This window comes from Malaclemys terrapin, chromosome 10, assembly GCF_027887155.1.
Source record: "Malaclemys terrapin pileata isolate rMalTer1 chromosome 10, rMalTer1.hap1, whole genome shotgun sequence".
Taxonomy (NCBI): Eukaryota; Metazoa; Chordata; order Testudines; family Emydidae; genus Malaclemys; species Malaclemys terrapin.
In genome coordinates, this window is record NC_071514.1 from 68869653 (window position 1) to 68889847 (window position 20195).

The 20195-nt window shown below is 42.1% G+C and overlaps 1 long non-coding RNA gene across 3 annotated transcripts in view; it reads left to right on the forward strand.

Annotated features, from left to right (window-relative positions):
- LOC128843925 (uncharacterized) overlaps positions 1-20195 on the forward strand; it is a 230061-nt gene that overhangs the window by 98262 nt on the left and 111604 nt on the right. For 2 of the 3 annotated variants that reach the window (XR_008446392.1, XR_008446391.1), the window contains exon 2: positions 17466-17540. This is a non-coding gene — a long non-coding RNA (uncharacterized LOC128843925). Of the gene's footprint in view, positions 1-17465; positions 17541-19365; positions 19414-20195 lie in introns of those variants that run through there. The other variant, XR_008446390.1, reaches the window with a different exon arrangement.

The window sequence follows — 20195 nt, forward strand, 5'->3', positions numbered from 1 at the left end:
TAAGTGTCTATAGCATCTGTGTCTAGGTCTTAATCCTGCAAAGTCCTTGAACACAGTGCACATCAAGTTTATTGTGTTCTAGTGGAGGAGCGTGTGTGTGGGCTTAAGTAAGGTTAAGCACTAGGTGTAGTCCTCTGCAAGCCTTTAGTGTTCCAGCTCCCTTGATTACAGAATAAAAAGGAGGTAGAGTGTATGTGCAGGATACCTGTGTCTTAGGAGCCATGAATTTAAGCACAATGCTGCTGGTATGAATGTTATGCCTTCCTCTCTTTGATTTTATTTCCTGTTGTTAGATAGGTCTAACGTGATGGCTCTGCAGCAGTGATCTCATTAAAGTTGAATTAGATTCCCATGCACTCTCTGTACAGCTTTTCACCCTGCTCTTGTGTACACAGTCCCTCATACCTCTACTATGCACCACTACTCTTTTGATGCACATGTAAAATACATAGATAGTGACGTGAGGCTTATAAATCATATGGGCAGAAAGGAGCGAACACACTGGAATAAGGAATGTTCCTGGGGGCAGGGACTAGGTTTGCCAAGCTCCCAGCAAAATGGTGCCAGGATCTTGACTGGGGTTTGGGGCAGTACCACAGAATAAATAATATTATCTAAAATATTATCCAAGGGCAGGACGTCTGGCATGTTTTGGGAACTGAAATTTCTATTTTTCTGAAAGGGGAAAAATGGGATAGGAATATGCTGCAGTGCTCTGAATGTGGGGAAATGGACATTTCTCCATATTTGTATATTTCTCTATATAGCTGATCAGAAATCAAAAGTATTTCAGGGTACTGCACTAACTACTCATAACCTGTCAAGGACAATTTTGAAACATGCTTGCAAAGGTGACTCACAGCTGCTTTTCTATGCAGTTTGTTCTATAATAGATACAATGGTGCTGCTACAGATCACTATCTCTGTATTATTTATTTATGGAAGAGCACAGCCTCTAACTAAACGCAAACCACAATTACTGATGTCATTCAGCCCAAAAATAATACAGCATTAATATTTTTAATATTAAAAATTCTTCTCACAAATTATATTTGGGGGCTGAGAGCTAGTATATATGGAGAGTTATTCTTGATTAATTCCAGGTGGGGACACTTCTGAAATAAAAGAATCCAGACATGGAATAAATCAGGAATAGATAATCTGGTTTAAATTCACATTGTACCTTATTCCAGATTAATTTTCATGTGTAGACAATCCCTGCAATGAGAGAAGAGACAAAGTTAGTGACTTTTTTTTCATGTGTTCTAGGTCTTATTATAGCTTCCAGTAACTAGTGGCCTTTTGTGTGTGATGAATTAACTTACATGTATGAATAGGCACAACACAGCAGCATCCCAATTACTGGAAATAATGCAGTTGCAACCTATTAGGTTTCCCAGATGCCTCTTCAGAAGTTCAGTTCTTCTCACACAGGTATGTGGTTACAGAGCCATGAGTCATGCTAGTCAGGGTTAGTCTACACTACAAAGGCTTTGCCTGTATAGATATATGGGCAAAGCCCCCTACTGGAGATGCCAGCAAAAGGAGTTCTTTTGCTGGTATTGCATAGTTAAACCACTTCCCTGAACAATATAAACCACAGTGGGGAAAAGACTCTTTTTGCCAGGATAAGTTGTGTCTCCATGGGGAGGTGTGCTAGCATAGTTATGCTGGCTACGGATGTGCTTTTTCACACTCTGAACAGATGTAGCTTTGTTATGTAGACTTGGCCTAAGACGCCAACTCTACGCTATCCCACTCTGTCTGTATTCTGGGAGTTATCCGCAGTGTTACGTGAGCACTTTTGAATATGGAAAGGCTCAGGGCAGGAGTTTTGTAAACAAAGACTGAGACAGAATATTTCAGCCAAAATAAAGATTGATGAAACTGAGACAACTAACTTGCTAACAAACAGTTGACATTGCAGTTAATGATGGTTGCCAATTGATGCATTTGAATATTTTAGAAATATTAAGTACAGCTGGTCAATATATTTTATACTTTTGATGGAAAAGCATTTGCCTTCTTTTGCAAAACCTATTTGCTATTATCGACCAGCTCTTTGTAAATATCTAACAAATATACATTTTTCTAAGAGGCGGATCAAAGAGAGGTGAACCTCTTTTCTAAGAGGTGAACTCTGTCGAAGATGGATGACTTGCCAGTTTATACCTAGCATTCATATAGTTTACACTGTGCCATTTTGCATTAGTTTTTATACTGCAAGAATTAACAGTCTTTCTCCATTAAAGTATGGGTACATTTCTTCATTTCCCAACATAAAATGACAGGAAATCTCATCCATCCCTGAAAACTGAAAGTGACCTAAAACACGTTCTGTCTGTGTTTTAAATGGACAAGTCCTTGTAAGCCTGTGATGGGTTGGACCCCCATTCTGGGGTGCCACCTGATATGCTGGGGTTTCACAGAGCCTCTCTTGCTCAGACAGCCAGGGTTCCCTCTCCCTGCTTTGCTGAATTAGGCTCTCTGGCCTCTTGCAGCACACACACAGGTAGGGCCACCCCCCGCTGCAGTCACAGACTGAAGTCAGCTCTGCGTGCGAGGACTCCCCCAGCACTCACGTGCACACCCCTTTTGGGAGATAAACGCAAAACAATACTGTCTTGCAATGTATAGAAAGATCTGCACAGCGAAAGCTCATAAAAATCTGCCCTCTTCCTCAATGTGAGGAGAGATGTGCACGACTTCTTACCCCCGGGCCCCCAGTTAGAAAGTACATAAACTGAGTTTTATTATAAACAAGAAAGTTTAACTACAAAAGGTGAATTTTAAGTGGTTAAAGGGATAGCAAACAGAACAAAGCAGATTACCTTAGTAAATAAACAAAAGCCACAGACTGAGTTTAACACACTAGATAGGTAGGATACAAATTATCAAATTCTCACCCTGAGTGATAAATAGGCTGGCAGATTCCCAAGGCACAAGTTGCCTTGGCTTTCCTAGGTTTTCTTACACAGACTAAAGATCTTAGCCTGGGACCATCGCTTCTCACAGTTCAGTCTTTGATCCTCATGTGTTTTCAGGTGTGGTGTTGTAGGGAAAGTGAGGACCCTTCATGTTGTCATTGTCCCTCTTTTATATCTTCCCCCCCACTTGCTGGAAAGCCTTTTTTGCTGTGACCTGGGTCAAACAGTTCCCATTGTGTAGTGCTATCTCTGAGAGGTTTCTATTGCACACAGTTACTGGGATAATCCTTATGCTTGTGTGCATTTCTTCAATAAGCCACTAACATTGTTTGGCCTCATCCAACATAGCACATTTGAAATGGAGACGTGGTCAATATTCCCAGCTTCAGATACAAAAATGCTACATGCATATAAATTGGATAAACACATTCAGTAAATCAATACATTTCCAATGATACCCATCTTGCATAAAGTATATTTTAATCATACCATATTCATATCATAACCTTATTTCCAGAAAGAATATGGGGTGTAACATCACAAAGCCCATACCCTGACTTTTCCTGTAAAAGTAAAATTGCTTCCAAATTGAATTTTTATTAAAGGTCAAATTACTTACTGGGTATAGATGAGGAATGTACAACAGTCCATCCAATTTTCAATTTCTTTATTCTTTGTGTTTGCATACTCCCTCCTTATCACCTTCTCAAAGCTATTTGAAACACATTCCTTCTGGAGAATAGCTGTCTAAACCACCATGCACCTAGAGTTCACAACAATATTCACCTCTGCTGTTAAGCCATAGATTTCACTTTCTTTAATGCTGACCTAGGAGTGCAAGCGTATCGATTGTCTCTAGGTAACAAACTTCCTCAGTGGATAATGGTCCAGTCTAGTAGCTCTTACTAAGATTAGTTCCATCTAGATTTCAACTTGACTACTCATGTCATTATCTTAATGAGAGCTGGGGCACTTAATACCTTTCAGAAGGAGTTTAGGATCCTGTAGGAGCAGGGTCTCAGGGGTGTGAGCCTGAGAAGTGCTAAGCAACCATACTACCCATTAGCCAGTGCAAGTAGCGATTGCTCATTTAGAACTGAGCAACTCTTCAACACTAGTTGTGAGACTTGATGTCATGATACTCGGTCCTGCTCTCGCTCTGTTTAGTGGCAGAAATACCATTGACGTCTTAGGGTGACCAGATGTCCCGATTTTATAGGGACAGTCCTGATTTTTGGGTCTTTTTCTTATATAGGCTCCTATTGCCCCTCCACCCCCTGTCCCAATTTTTCACACTTGCTATCTGTTCACCCTACATTGACTTCAGTGCAAGCATAACCTGGGGCATGACAACAGCTACAGTTCCTGATCCTACAAGATTCTGAGTGTAAAATGGAGCGCAGCCCCCCACAGATTTGAACTCTTGGCAAAAGCAACCCCAGTAAAAATTCAGTGCACAAGCTTTGCATATCGTAGACTCTGACCGCTAATGAGCGGAGTTGGACTCTGTTTCATGCTAGGTCGCTGGATTGGGAGTTAGGAAATGTGGCTTCTGTTCCCACCTTGCCACTGAGCTGTAGTGTGACTTTGGGCAAGTCACATCACCTTACTGCGCAGCAGTCGCCCATCCATAAAATGGAAATAATGACATTTGTAAAGTGCTTGACACTCTGTGGATGGAAAGAGCTATAATAGCTAAGTGGGAATAGTAGCATGGATTTTAAGTGGTATTATGTACATACACATTTCCAATCAGCTATGAATGTCAGTTTCCTTCTGAAAAAGCTCTTAAATTTCTCTCCCAAGCTCCCTAAAACAATAATAGCTGATGATTTGCTGCACACCCACTTCTCTTTCTACTTTACATTCTTGGCTGATCTAGTTTCTCTTTTTTGCACACACACACACACACACACACACACACACACACACACACACACACACGGTTTAAGAGGCAGTTTGATGCAGCATTTTTTTTCCTTGCTGTGTGGAGATTATCCGCAATGGATATATGGTGTAGAAATGAATTTACACGTTGCTTTTGCAGCAAGGAGAGGAGTATATTCTTCCCCCTCCCCTCATTGCTTTGTATCCTTAAAAAAAACCAAACCAAACCAAAAAATACCAACTCTCATTTTGTTTGGTGGAAAAAGGGAAGAGTTGCTTGCTGCTCTAGTATTTAACATTTAGTCTCAGATTTTAAGTTTTACCTGCACTTCAGAACTACTCTGATTTACATCAGCTGAGGATCTGGCCCATGGTACTTCTCAGTTTTAATACAAGTGAAGGATACTATAAAATATGTAAAGGATTACTGCAACAGAACAAGGTGGAAAAACTATGAATAATAGAAAAGGGCACAAAAAAAGTTAACCTGTTCCTCATGTTTAAAATATCCAGATTAGGAAATCTCTTAACTCTACCAGAATATTAAATGGGGGAGCATTTAAAAAATGTCATGTACAGATACTTACTGATTGAAGAATCTTCTTATTTTTTTTTAATACTTTTTATTAGCACTTCATTGCTTGCCCCCTAGCATTTAAAGCAGAGGTATCCAAAGGGGTCTATAACAGCAGACCCCATTGGCCTGGAGCAGCAAACCGCGGCCAGTGGGAGCCGAGATCGGCCGGACCTGTAGACACAGCAGCTAAGCAAACCGGCCCAGCCTGGCCTGCCAGGGGCTTTCCCTACACAAGCGGTGTCCCAAGTTTGGGAAACACTGCTCTAGGGGCTTTCAGTTCTCCAATTTATTTGCAACTATCGTATCATCAGATATGAGTAAGTAAGAATGACATCGAGGGGTTCTGTTTATTAATCTCTGTTGTGTGATTAAACCACTCTTCTCTCGTATGCATTATCCACCTTCCCCCTTTTCTTCCTCATTTGAAAGTTGGACAATTTTTTGGGGTTGATGTGAGGAGGGGCTACTCAGATGAGTTAGGATTCAAGAATTGTACCAGTATTTAGGGGGGTACATCTGAGTATTTCTGTGCAGCACGGGGCCGTTAGTGTTAACCTTTGCTTTTTCAGAAGTTCCACAACTTTGTCCAAGAAATGTTGGGCTCAGTAACTCGGTAACTTAATAAAATAATTTCTTGGGTTGTCATGTGGGGTCTGATTTGCCAAACTTTAACTGACAGAAGTGATCCTTATTTACACATGGAGACCCATGGACGTCTATAGTCATTGGGTAACAGTACATGTTTTCAGACCAGTGAGTGAAAAGTACTATAATAAGTTATTTATTTATTTAAGTATCACAGGCTTTTGAGTACACAAAAATCCCCCTCTAGCTCGTAGATTTAACTCTTTTAAAAGCTCTCTTATTCTTGAGATGTCATTATGGGACCAATGATCCATTCTTTGTTCACCCAAGCCACAATTCTAAGGGAGATTTGGAGATAATGAAGGGATAACACCCGATTCTGAAATAAGTTATTCTGGTGTAAACTAACAGAAGCACGTCTGAAGTTATTAGAACTTCACCAGTATAAATGAGAGGAGAATCAAGCCCAAAAGAATTGGTACAAAAAACTGGGTATTGCAGCTACAAACATGATGTGCTAAAACATTTTTGGTGATCATGCTTAGATAAAAACTTCAGGCCTTACTGGGAGGACATGTTATAAATGTATAGACCCTGATATTAAACCTGGCTTCTAACAATAATGCCCATAATTGTGTTCAAGAAATACCCAACTACCTTACTTTGGGAGGTAAAGAAGCCTTTATACCCCGAGTCAGCTGTCAGGGCACCACATTTAAAAACTGAGGGGTAGATTTTCAAAGGCACAAAGAAAAGTTAGGCATCCAACTCCCATTGAAACTCAATGAGAATTGGCCTTCTACTGTGCCTTGGAAAATCTTCTCCTTAGGCCCTAGTACACGTTAATGTGATGCAGTTAAGCATGTCCATGTAAATCAACCTTAAAGAGTAGTGAAGCAAAACTGAGTTTTGATTTAATGTTTGTTGTAGTTCACAGCAGGGGAATAATGCAATAATTAGCTTAATTTGATTCAGAGAGATTTCTATATCTACCTGAACGTCTCAAGATAAGCAGTGAGGTGCAACAGGATGGCATGTGGGAATATTGCCTACTAGAATGATTAAAGGATTAGGAAACACGCCTTATAGCAATAGAGTCAAGGAGCTCAATCTATTTAGGGACTATAAATCTCCACATGGAGAAAAACATTGGATAATGGGCCTATCAATCTAGCAGAGAAAGGTATAACATGATCCAAGCTAGCCAAATTCCGACTAGAAATAAGGGGCACATTTTTAACAGTGAGGGTAATTGACAATTGGAACAATTTGCCAAGGGACATGGTGGATTCTCCATCACTGACAATTGTTAAATCCAGATTGGATGTTTTTCTAAAAGATCTGCTCTAGGAATTATTTGGGGAAAGTTCTATGGGCTGTGTTATACAGGAGGTCAGACTGTTCGCTGGTCATAGTGGTCGCTGCTGGCCTTGGAATCTATGACTCCCTGTCAGAAAAGAATGCTGGAGAGGAACAAACATACAGGGTCAGGAATGAGGCCCCTTTCCTTTCTAATCTCAGTAGCAATGGAGTTTCTCACTGTATTTCAGCAGCAGAGTGAACATAGCCCAACTGATGGGAAAAGAGGGTGAAACGGAAAAATGCCTCCCATCCTCCCAATACACCCTTCATGTATCCATACAGGACCTGACCAGAAATCAAGCCTATAATTAGAAATTGGTTCCCATTACTTTATAAAGGCGGATAATTATAAAGCTCTACAATTTACTTATAACCAGGGCTCAATCCTACTTGCCTACACCCAAGGAAAAAAAAATAAAGGGCCAGATCATTGGCTGATGTAAATTGGTATCAAACTTCAATGAAATATCACTGATTTACACCAGCTGAGGAGCTGGCCCAAAAGATATGCTGCACAATTCAATAAAAGTGACATTTTCCTTGGCTCCTCCTCCTCCTCCCTTCTGTGTGACATGTCCATCTCTTTGGGGATTTTTTCACTGCTGCGTCAATGCATTTTGCATTAGAAGCACAAATAGTGCTTTCTTTTGAAAAGTCTGACGGTCGCACAGTAAGTGGATCAGTTTTCCCTCTGTTTGCAGTTACGCACAAGGCAGCTCTTGAAAAACTCTCAACGCCCACCGCAAGAATGTGAAATTTTAAAGTGGATATATTTGGAAAAAACGAAAAGGGAACTAATTTATCATCAATTGGCCAATTAACTTCCATGGGAACAGAACTCAGCCTAATTTCCCTTGACATAAAAGAGAGCAGGATCAGAAATGTTATTAAATCTAATAGTTCTCATTCACAACATGGTAGGCATTCCTTTCTTTTGATCAGCTGCACTATGGACCTGATCCTGATACTATTTCCAGAGAAGGGCATAACCTGTCACTAAATCAATTCAATGGGAAGTATTGATAAAGGTAATTACTTACATGAATATGGGAAGGAGGACTGAGCCCTTGTGTAGGTAAATCATAAAGCTTTATAATTAACTTCCATTATATTCCACATTCTTTTCCAGAAAATATTTGGATTTTATTAGGTAAATGCAATTCTGCAGTTTTGCCACAAACAATATTTCCAAGCAAATATTAGACCTTACTCAGTAATATAAAATTTCACACTATTAAATTTATTACAAGAATTCATGTTCACATCTGGGCAGACGTTTATCAGTTGAACAAAAATGGAAGGGAAAGACAGTTCCTGTGTCCATTAAGAAGGGAATGTATTGTCCTTTCTTTCATTTATAATGAAGTTACAGGAATCACAATCATAGTTGAAAATGGGGATTCTGCAAAAATTTCTGACATGGAGATTGCAAAGAATTAAAAGATAACTGTATCAAATTGCCTTTCTGGACCTAAAATGGGCCAAATAGATTTAGAAGCTGCATCCTTTAACATGTCAATTCAAGGGAAAAAACCTAAAACATGAATCTTTAAGGGTGACTTGCAAAGGAAAAAACATTGTTTTGTCTTCTCTTGCTGCATTGTGATGTATAAATAAGACATGGAAGTTTAATACTTTTTTTGGACTTTAAAAAAAACAATCTTTGAGATAGCAGGGGTCTTTTCTGTCTCTGTCCAGCTGGGTGCATGTTGTGGCAGATAGACCAGATAATCCAACATTTATGCAGTCTCCCTCATACAACCAATGAAAGGGTTGCATGCAAATTAGCTGTAGAATAAGGATGTTGATTGGTTGAATTATCTCAGAATGGGCTAATACTCTTATAATAATATATGGAGATATACCTATCTCATAGAACTGGAAGGGACCCTGAAAGGTCATCGAGTCCAGCCCCCTGCCTTCACTAGCAGGACCAAGTACTGATTTTGCCCCAGATCCTTAAGTGGCCCCCTTGAATATTGAGCTCACAACCCTGGGTTTAGCAGGCCAATGCTCAAACCACTGAGCTATCCCCTCCCCCCACTCTTGGCGTGGTATAGCTTACTGTAGCTGTATACCACATGGATGTAATTTGTAAAGTCAAAATGACTGAGAACTTGAAAATTGGATGGTAACAGGCTGTGAATTCCCATGACAATTCATCCGAGTGATATTCTGAACTAAAGTTTTCAGCCACAATTGTAGCTGCCTCCATCATTTCACACTGACTCTACAGACTATTTAGGTCTCAGAGTAACACACAGTCACATTACTGGAATCTTATTATATAGATTATTTGTATTGCAGTAGAATAAGAGTCTGAACAAAGATCAGGTAGGCACTTTATGGTTAAGTAACAAAGAATATAGTCCTTCTCCCAGAGAGCTCACTATTTACATGTTAGATGGGATGGTGGACAAAGCAAACAAGTGGGCGGGAGGTTGAGGTTTCAATAAAACAAACAGAGTTTAGCAGAAAAGCAGAAACCACAGCTTGTAATTGTGAACTGTGTAATTGTATTGTGAAACAAAGTATCTTCATTCTAGCTACCAAATCTCTGCTGTGTGACTCTGTATCTTTCATCCAGTGAGATTTCAGTCCACCCTTTGTTGCTGACATTGCACCTGAATGTTTTGTTGTCCGAAAGGGTCTGAACACATACTGAGGAAAGTAGAATCTTGATGTCACCTCCGAAGCAGGCACTTGGATTGTTTGCGTATAGCATGCACAACCTCCAAATCATCCATTTCCTGCCCATGGTAGAGCAGTGTTAAACTTCCATTATAAAGTCTGAAGCCACATGATGCTCGCCTAGTTTTGTGGATTTTTTTTTTTCAACCACCACTTAAACTTGTTAAAAATTTTGCTATCATTCACAAAACTCTTGAGCAAGCAGGAGACCCTTTTTCAGGCAAAAACTTGGGTCCATTTATGGTTTTGTAAAACATGGGAAATGTCAGAAACAAGTTTGTGAGAATACATCCCTTGAACTTTGGAAAAGTTTTGATCCATATCTGAATGGTAAACTCTGATGCTCCAGCACCTCCCAAACCATTTGAAGCCTGTGATTTTACACTGGTATGACTGAGATTTGCTTGGAGTTTTTGGGTTTGTTCCGATCAAAAATTCAAAGTGAGACTTGTGGGGATGTGAAGCCACGCAAATAAGAACTAAAGAAAAGTACCATACAGACCTCTTCTAGATACACACTGTAAGCTATGCCTTCAGGGAGGGTGGCAGTGGTGGTGTTTTTACATAGAGAGCTATCTTCATGTAAATTCTAGTGGTTAGAAGGCACAGGTAGTCAGGGCTGGCTCTAGGTTTTTTGCTGCCCCAAGCAAAAAAAATTTTGGCTGCCCCCAACCCCAGCCCTGGGCTCACCCTCCCCCCCAACTGCACCCTCCTGCTGCCCCAGCCCTGGGTCACTGGTAACTCGCTCCCAGGGTGGGTCATTCAGCAGGAATTTTAGATGTGCACAGAACACAGACAGGACTGGTTCCCATATGGTTACAGAACTGCAGAGAAGTGGAACAATTTTCAGCTTGTGTGACTGGAGGATATCTGGATGCATATTATAAGACTCTCCTACATAAATAAGGAAAAGCTGAGGTGCCTTTATTATTCTTTTGTTCCATTCTTTGTTTCTATGGGGACTGCACTATCACGGTCTTCCTTTTAAACAAATAAAACTAAAACTTAAAAAAAAAAAAAAAAAGCAATGGCTGTTGAAAATAGCAAGTCCAGTCCTAATAACCACTGGGAAGCATTTCTTGCTCAATTTATTCTACTTTTTCTACAGCAAGTTACAGTGGATCAGTATATTTGATTTGGGGGAAATGAAGTAACAGCTGCCCAAACTGAGCTTGAGCACTCCTGAATTTTGAGGTGTTCAAATCTGGAAGGCAGGTGCTAGATTCCTTTTCTGAATATGAGCTATATCTGGAGAGGAAAAGTCAATTTCTGCTTCCATGGCTCAGAAGTGGAAACCCTCCTAAGTGCCTGGTACTATATCTAAAGCTGCCCAGGTCCAGAGCCTCTCCTCCCTTACTTTTCATTTTAAATTCTAGTGGGATCCACATACCTCCCTTGCTAGGCTTAAGATAGAGAGGTTAGTCCCCCCAATTCCTTCTTTGGGGAAGAGCCCAGGGCTGGGGCGGCAGGGGGTGCAGGTGGGGGCCAGAGATGAGGCAGCAGGGGTTGCGGGGGGTGGGGGGGAGGGGAAGAGCCCAGGGCTGGGGCGGCAGGAGTTGCGGGTGGGGGGAGAGCCCAGGGCTGGGGCGGCAGGAGTTGCGGGTGGGGGGAGAGCCCAGGGCTGGGACAGCAGGAGGTGTGGGTGGGGGGGAAGAGCCCAGGGCTGGGGCGGCAGGGGTTGCGGGGGGGGAGGGGAAGAACCCAGGGCTGGGGCGGCAGGAGTTGCGGGTGCGGGGAGAGCCCAGGGCTGGGGCAGCAGAAGGGTGCGGGCGGGGGAGAGCCCAGGGCTGGGGCAGCAGAAGGGTGGGGGGGGGAGGAAGAGCCCAGGGCTGTGGCAGCAGGGGAGTGCAGGTGGGGGCCAGAGCTGGGGCAGCAGGGGGTGTGGGCAGGGGGGGGATGGCAAAAAACCTAGAGCTGGCTCTGTTCCTACCATTCACAGCAAGCTGCAGTTTTCAGTTCCATACTCCTTTCCCACACCCTTTCCTGTTGCTAGTGGCCAAGGGAATGCTGGGAAATGTAGTTCTTTCCCTGCTCCAGGGCTGGCTCTATAGGCAGGGAGCTAACCAAGTAACTACAGCTCCCAGGGCCCCCTGTTGGTTCTCAGCTCCCATGCTGGATTCTTGCGCCCCTTGCAAATCTGCCGCCCCAAGCAACTGCTTGCTTTGCTGGTGCCTAGAGCCAGCCCTGCAGGTAGTTCCTCTATGTAACTAGTTGAGGTGAATCCTGGGTGTTGGGTAATAGGTTGAACATGACTAGCTACAGCGAGGTAAAAACTCCTTGTATCTTGTCTCCACTCGGATATTACATTGAATTAAATATTTCAATGCAAAAAGGATCACTCTTTTTGCAATGAAGACATAGCTTCTGTTTTGTACAGATCTCTCTCTATCCAGACAGTGCATGAACTTCATCAGATAACTCTTTTTTCTACTGATCTTCCAGAATTTCTTAAGCTTATTTTTTGGGGCCCACAAAATTCTGAAAATTAAAAATAACTTTTAAAGATTATTGTGCCGTACCAGTGCAGAGGACCAACCAAATGAGGGAATTTCTAACTGAGTTAGCAGTTTGAATGAAATGTTGGATAATGTGCTTGAATACCATGAAATAGTAGTTCAGAAATACTTTATGCAGCTAGATTGCTTTTGTGTTGTTGGTTCTTGCCTTCTCCCACCCAAGTTTATATTGTAATAGTAAATGTTTCTAGAACAACTGTGCAATTAGTAATAATCTTGCCATTGGCTCCAGTTAATGTCAGTGGAGTTTGGATTGGGCCCTCATTGGCCAGCAAGGCTAATTTGTTCCCAATGTGAAGTCCTGCTCTGAAGGCAAAAAAGATATAAGAAAGATCCTTTAGTTTAAAAAACACAGTAGAACATATGAATCTTAGAAGTGTGCGTGTCTCTCAGGTAATGGGGATGAAATTACTACTAAGAAGCTCCACTCAAATGGTCCCAGAAGCTGTCCTATGAGAGAGTAGCTATCACCATTTTTTTCTCAATTAACTAGTGTGTTTATTCCTGGGATCTCTGGAGAAAAAGCTCCATGTCTTATCAAGATTATAAATAGGTGTAAGGCAATGGACAGGGCCCGCAAATCTGTAATTCCCGTTGACAAAATCTTTGTTACAGATGAGACTGTGATATTATATAATGTTGATTTATGGTGACAATTAAGAATATGTTACTGAAGCCTGTTTTCACTGTAAAGTCCCCTTGGATTGTATGCCGTTTAAATCTTTCAGCGTCTGTATCCCAAAAGACTTTGATTTAAGGGAAAGGATTTAGTGATTATAAATGTAGTAAAGGATGAAAACTGCTGGAAGACTCCAAAGCAGCAAATAATGAGATTTTTTTAACCAGGATCCTGTGTAATTCAAAGGATTTACACTGCCCACAAAACTGAGGCCATGGAATCTTTTCTTTTTAAGTTTATAGCCACTATTACTTACTGTTTAAGTCCAGGTATGATGGTCTATCCCTCTCAATAGCTTTCTTTAGGAAAGCAAAGCTTTGTTCCCTTCACCGGGAGTTACTTCCTCTAAGTGTGTAATCAGAGAACAGGTTGGCCAGCTGAGGGGATCAGCAATGGGGCAAGAATTAATGTAAGGGCAGGGCTTGAAGTGAATAACTTTCAGGGGGAAAAGGGATAAAGTCCTGGTGGTGAGGTGTGTGCGTGGGGGTGGGGGTGTCAATGTATCGTCACCATAGGATTTTAAGAGGAAAAAACTATGCCATTTGGTACAGTCCGAAGGCAAAAAATCTGCTCATCAGCAGTATCTTTGAGGCAGAAATAGAAGTCATGCCTGGAAGGAACGTTTTAGTGCTGTACTATCCAGAGAGAGGAGCAAACGCCACCACAGGCAAGGACAATCCCTTTCCATTCAACGCTGGTTAAGAGATAACCTTGGACTCTTAACGACAGTCTGTGATATACAGCCTGACTGCAAGAGACATGAGCCTGGTTTCATTGACGTGAAATTGACCCAGGACTGGTTACTTCACTGGAAAAGATTCCAGACATCCAAGTCTGTAGACTCTCTAGTATCATTGTCGGGTATTTCTGACAAGTGATGCATGTGTATGTAAGTGCCTACATTATGGTTGTCCCGGCATGAGTGGGTGGTAAAGGTGCAGGGAGCACTGTCTGCACACATGTAGGGTAGCTGGAGTTTGGTTGGCTGCTGGGAAGCTGGCAGTGCTGATGGTCCCATAGGGTGCAAGTCTGAGTGGCGGTGAGCATGTCTGTCAACAAGCCAGCAGTTCTTCATAGGGTGTGCTAGCTGTAGCTGATGTGGCAAGTCTTGCATCCATTCCCCCTGAGATGTGAGACCTGTAAAACGAAATCATTTCAGGAACCATTCTAATGGCAGGGCACTTCCTCCCTCTCCCCAGCATGGATCAGCTTCATGAGAGGCAAAACAGAACCTACAGGGCCCAGTTCTACCCTCTGATAACTCCGGGAACTCGTTGTCCTCTGCCTCACGGGGATGTCTGTGGGGCTTAACTCATTAATAGTTGTTTGGCAGGGGGGATAATTTTTTTTTCATAAACAGCAGACAATGAAAAATACAAAAAGGTAAATAACTGACAGCTTGCATATGTTTCCAAATACTACATGCTTCACAGGGCTCCTATGGAATTATGCAATTTTGCAACTGGTCCAAACCGCACAAGCAGACAATACGACATAGACGTAACATGTTAGGGTGGGGTCGTGGGGGTTGCAATCGTGAAACAGGAGAAGACACATGAATAGGGAAGGACAGGACCTTGAGAAGAGGAAAAAGAGGAGAGGTTATTAAATCACTGGCCCTTACTCAATGATTTCAAACTCATCTATGCTAGTTTGCATGGATTGATGGTCCCAAGGTCACTGTGTCAGATGAAAACAAAATATTTTGACTGTCTTTGAAAGAGATCTGGCTATAGTGCTATTTATAGCAAATAAGTCCCATTGATTTCATTTTGGAAACAATGATCACAAGCTATTCTGACTTCCGACTATTACTCAATATTTATAGTGAGGTACTGTTCAAAGTAACTTGTTGAAGATGATGCAGACACAAGGTACAATCCTGCTCACATTACTCATATACACACAGTCCCATTGACTTCAAGGCAAGCCGAATGCTATTTGTACTTGTAAACTTAGGCTTTCTGGCCTCAAGACAGAGAATAACTATGAAAAATAAGATTACAGGTGGCCTGAGTGAGATGAGTGAGTGGTTTCAGCCAGTTCTTAGTAGTCAGATACAGTCAGCCTTGGAAACCAGTTGTCACCAACTGGCCGCCTTGTTTGTGATCTCAGCAGAGAGGACTAGAACCGAATGTGCATGAAGACATTTTCTCTTTTACCAGCCATCCCTGTAGATCAGTGTTGGGGTCCCTTAGCAGGGCAATCTGGCACCTTTCACAAGCACAGCATTAATGGTGAATAAACCTGTGTGTTCAATTGACAGAGTGTAGTTAAATGATTGTTGCTACTGCATGTGAGGCTGTAATGGGAGTAATTAATCACATGTTTCTTCCTTGGAAAAGCTCTAATCTGATCAAGTGTTTATAAAGCATCCCTTTTCAGGCTGCTCAGCTGAGAAAATATAACCCCAATTTACCTAGATAGATAACCGACTAAAAAGAAAACCGTAGAGAGAAGTAAGTACATACTTTGTGGCATACAAAACAATGGCAATAATAGTGTTTTACTGGATAGAATGTCTGAAATAATAAATACAAGGCATTAAAAGGTGTCTTTGTTTGGAAACAATATTAAGAAACGCCTGTTTCATTAGCCCCTACCTGTTTCCCTTTCATGATTACTGCCAGATGCACCATTCCTTTTGAGATGGTGCCTTTTCACTCTCAGCACTGCTTTGCTGCTTGCCAGTTGGGAATGGATGCTATCTGAGGAGAAAATCCTTATTAGCATCCTTTAGTTATATTAACAGGGTGGTGATTTAATAATCACAAATGACTGAGAGAACTTGGCATAGGGAAATAAATAGCCTAATAGAAGAGTAAATAAACAAGATATTAGCATATCCTTTGTTGAAAATGGGGTCAGCTTCTGAAGTCAAAGTGTGTCAGCCTTTTGCTTGTAGTCACTAAAATGAACTATTACTCGGAGGTAGCAGCTTCAGAAGTCTGGTGTTTATCCTCACAGATTTATCTTGCTGAAAACATTAACCTCTGACATGCAAGAGTACAACCACCATATATTAAGCACAGGGACAATGAGGGAAAAAACATATTGAATCCTGTGATGCCTTTCATTTACCAGAAGACTAAAAATGGCCATGTGCCTATGGTATAATTATAAAGGACCTATGCATTAGAGAAGAGCTTATGAATGTAAAAGACTCATGCTCTGATGAAGAAACATGAATTATATTAGAGCATCTTACAGGGTATTATGCTCTTCCTGGAAGAGCAGTGCTTGTTCCTCCCTCCCCATATCATTAGTTCCTCCTATTGTGACATTGTGTGATTAAAATATAACCATGCAAATCATTATTGCTGCCACTGCTATATAATTGCAGCAAATCTTATACAAGATATAACTGATGGCCAGAAAGAGTTAAACAGCTTGCAGACTGAATGACCCAAAGCCCACATTTAAAGTCATGCTGGAAAGGTATGCAAATGGTAATGAGGGTCATTGTGTGGCTAGGTAGGCTAGAACTTTGAAATGCAAACCTATATTGTTAGAAGTGATACTAATTGTGTGTATCTTTGATGCTAGCATGTAAACAGACAGTTCCTGTCTGTTACTATAACTATTAATTCAGAGATCAAAAAGGAATATTAACATTTAGATGAATCTTGGGTAAAATAATGTCATTGTCTATATGTCTCTTTGAAGTTTGTAATAGACTGCCTAATCAATAAATTGCCCTGTGCTAATTTGTGTAACTAATTACTGGTGGTGTTTAGAAAGCAAAAGGTTACATCAAAAGCCTATTGTTTAACCAGGACCGTGTGTTCAAGTGAATGCTAGAACACTGTATAAAAAGACCCTTGAGTCCTGATCCTGTTCATCTCAGATCTGCTTAAGCTTCATCAGGGGAAGTTTGAGTCGCAAGACTCAGGTCCTAGTTATGTTGGTACACCTTGAATATGATATTTGGACATTGGACTATAACCTATGAACTATTTCTGAAAGAACTCTTTGCAACTACAAAGCACAACATCTCTGCTATGAATCTGAATCTTAAGAATTGAACTCATGTCTGTATGTATATTGATCTTTTAACCATACACTTCTGTTTTTTAATACATTTTAGCTTAGTTAATAAGAATTGGCTCTAGTGTGTATTTGTGTAAGATCTGGAATATTTAATAACCTGAGAGGTAATGTGTCCGATCCTTTGGGATTGGTAGAACCTTTTATTTTATATGATGAAATAAGATTTTCATAAATCATTATATTTGGCATAGGTACCTGGATGGAAGCCTGAGGCTGGATTCACTTTAAGGGAACTGTGTTGTTTGGACTTCTGAGTAACCAGTAAGGTAATAAAGAAGCTGTTTTATGTTGGCTTGGTAAATCTAAGTATTGGGATATCCACCAGCTTTATGGGGCTTGTCTGCCCAATTCTTTGCAGTTCACCCTAATTGAGTGACCACAGCTAGCCCCCACTGGGACTCCGGTCGCACTATGGTACAATTATAAAGGGCCTATGCATTGGAGAAGAGCTTATGAATGTAAAAGACTCATGCTTTGATGAAGAAACGTGAATTATATTAGAGCAGTTAACAGGGTATTGTGCTCTTCCTGGAAGAGCAATGCTTGCTCCTCCCTCCCCCTCCATATCAGTAGTTCCCCCTACTCTTTAATTTTCCCAATATTATCAGAAATATATTCTCATGGTCTTCCCACCCACTTTCCCCAACTTGGGGGCTTTGATTAGGCTGAACCTTTGATGCCATGTTGCTGGGGAAATCAATGAGCATCTGTGATGGGGTGTACCTACTCTGCATCAGCCCTGAAAGGGATTTGCAGGCTGAGAAAGCCCCCCCCCCTCAGACTTTGCTAGGCATGCTCAGCCTAGAGGTAGAGTATGAAAGGAAGCAGCCCAGCTCCGTCTAGGCAGGCTGCTGAAGGGAGAGTTCACAGAGTGCAGCCCTCCCCCTCTCCCCGCCCCCTCAAGGAGCAGCTGCAGGCTCCAAACACAGGAGCAAGGCACGCAGAGGCCCAGACGGACTCCAGACTGCCTGACGAGCCCTGGGTGTGACGTTGCACTCTATGATTTTATGAAAATATGCTAATAAGTGTGAATATAATGTAACTGGAATATGCTTCATGCAAAAGGTCTCTTGTAAGGTATCATTACAAAGCTTATAATCTACTGAGTGTGTTTATCCTATTTGTATGAATGTATCATTCTTGTATCTGAAACTAGAAATATAAAATATAACTCTGAGGGCCTATTGTAATTATGCAAAGTGTGGGTCATTAATGTTGGTTTGGAATCTTGATGGCTCCCATTAACCAGGACAGTTGTCTGTAGATGGCTCTGTTTTACTTGTAAGTCTTCCTGTATACATGTGTGCTGGCAAGTGGATAATGAAGTCTTACAGTGACATGTGATCATGTCACCTGAACTGGAATCCATCTTTAACCTGGTGCTTTTCCATTTAGAAGGGGACCCAGAGAGACAAAAGATTCCCGCCTTGTGCCAAAGCTATATAGGGGGCTGGAACAGAACAAAGGGGGCTGCAATCATGAGAAATCCCCTAGCTACCACCTGCGCTGGAACAAGGGCTGTACCAGGGGAAAGGATTGTGCCCAGACTAGGAAGGCGTCCAGTCTGTGATAGAAGCTTATTGAAATATCTTTGAGGGCGAGAGTTTATCTGTATTCAGTTTTCTTACTGGATTAGTCATTAGTCATTGTGTGTTTTATTTTATTTTGCTTGGTAATTCAGTTTGTTCTGTCTGTTACTACTTGGAGCCACTTAAATCCTACTTTTTGTATTTAATAAAATCACTTTTTCTTATTAATTAACCCAGAGTATGTATTAATACCTGGGGGCGGGGAACAGCTCTGCATACCTCTCTGATGAAGTGGGCTGTAGCCCATGAAAGCTTATGCTCAAATAAATTTGTTAGTCTCTAAGGTGCCACAAGTACTCCTGTTCTTTTTGCAGATACAGACTAACACGGCTGCTACTCTGAAACCTCTCTATCAGTGTTATTGAGGGTGAACAATTTATGAGTTTACCGTGTATAAGCTTTATACAGGGTAAAGCGGATTTATTTGGGGTTTGGACCTCATGGGGAGTTGGGCATCTGAGTGTTAACTGAAAGCAGCTTAAGAAGTGTTCCTGTCTTTAAGTCTGCAGCTTTGGGGCACGTGGTTCACACCCTGGATCTGTGTTGGAGCAGACTGGTGAGTTTGGCTCAACAAGATAGGTGCTGGAGTCCCAAGATGGAAGGGAAAGCAGGGGCAGAAATAGTCTTGGCACATCAGTTGGCAGCCCCAAGGGGGTTTCTGTGATCCAACCCGTCACATCAGGAAGAGACCGCGCCGGCGGAAGCTAGGCCATTGGGGACCTGGGGGAAACGTGCAGCTTCACCGAGGGAGAAAGGGGAGGCAGCAGCCCAGGAGACTTAGAATCTTCTCCAATGAGTGAAAGGGGGAACTGGTCAGCATGTTTCAGGGGGATTCCCACTGACTCAGTGGTAAGCACCACCGCCAGGGCCCTGGTCTGGGACTCGGAGGAGCAGGGAGGGCCCGAGTCCCCCTCCCCTGAGTGCCACACTCCCCTAAGTGGTGCCCCACTCCCCTAACGGGCCAGTAGGCCACACAATCTCACAGAGGTGGGCTACCCTATTGACTTACTGACCACTGGGCTGTGCTACCCTGTGCAAAAGGGCTGCTTACAGAGTCTCTGGCCACTGGGTGGTGCTGTCCTGAGTGAAAGGGACACTTACAGACTCCGGCCACTGGGCCACGCTGCCCTGAGCAAAAGGGACACTTACAGACTCCGGCCACTGGGCCGTGCTGCCCTGAGCAAAAGGGCTGCTTACAGTCTCTCTGGCCACTGGGCTGCGCTGCCCTGTTTGTAGTCAGGGTCACTAACATAGGACCTTAGAAACTGCTATTCAGTTTTTTTCCCCCTTCTTCCCGCCATATGTGATCTGATCCCCACGACAGCATCCAAA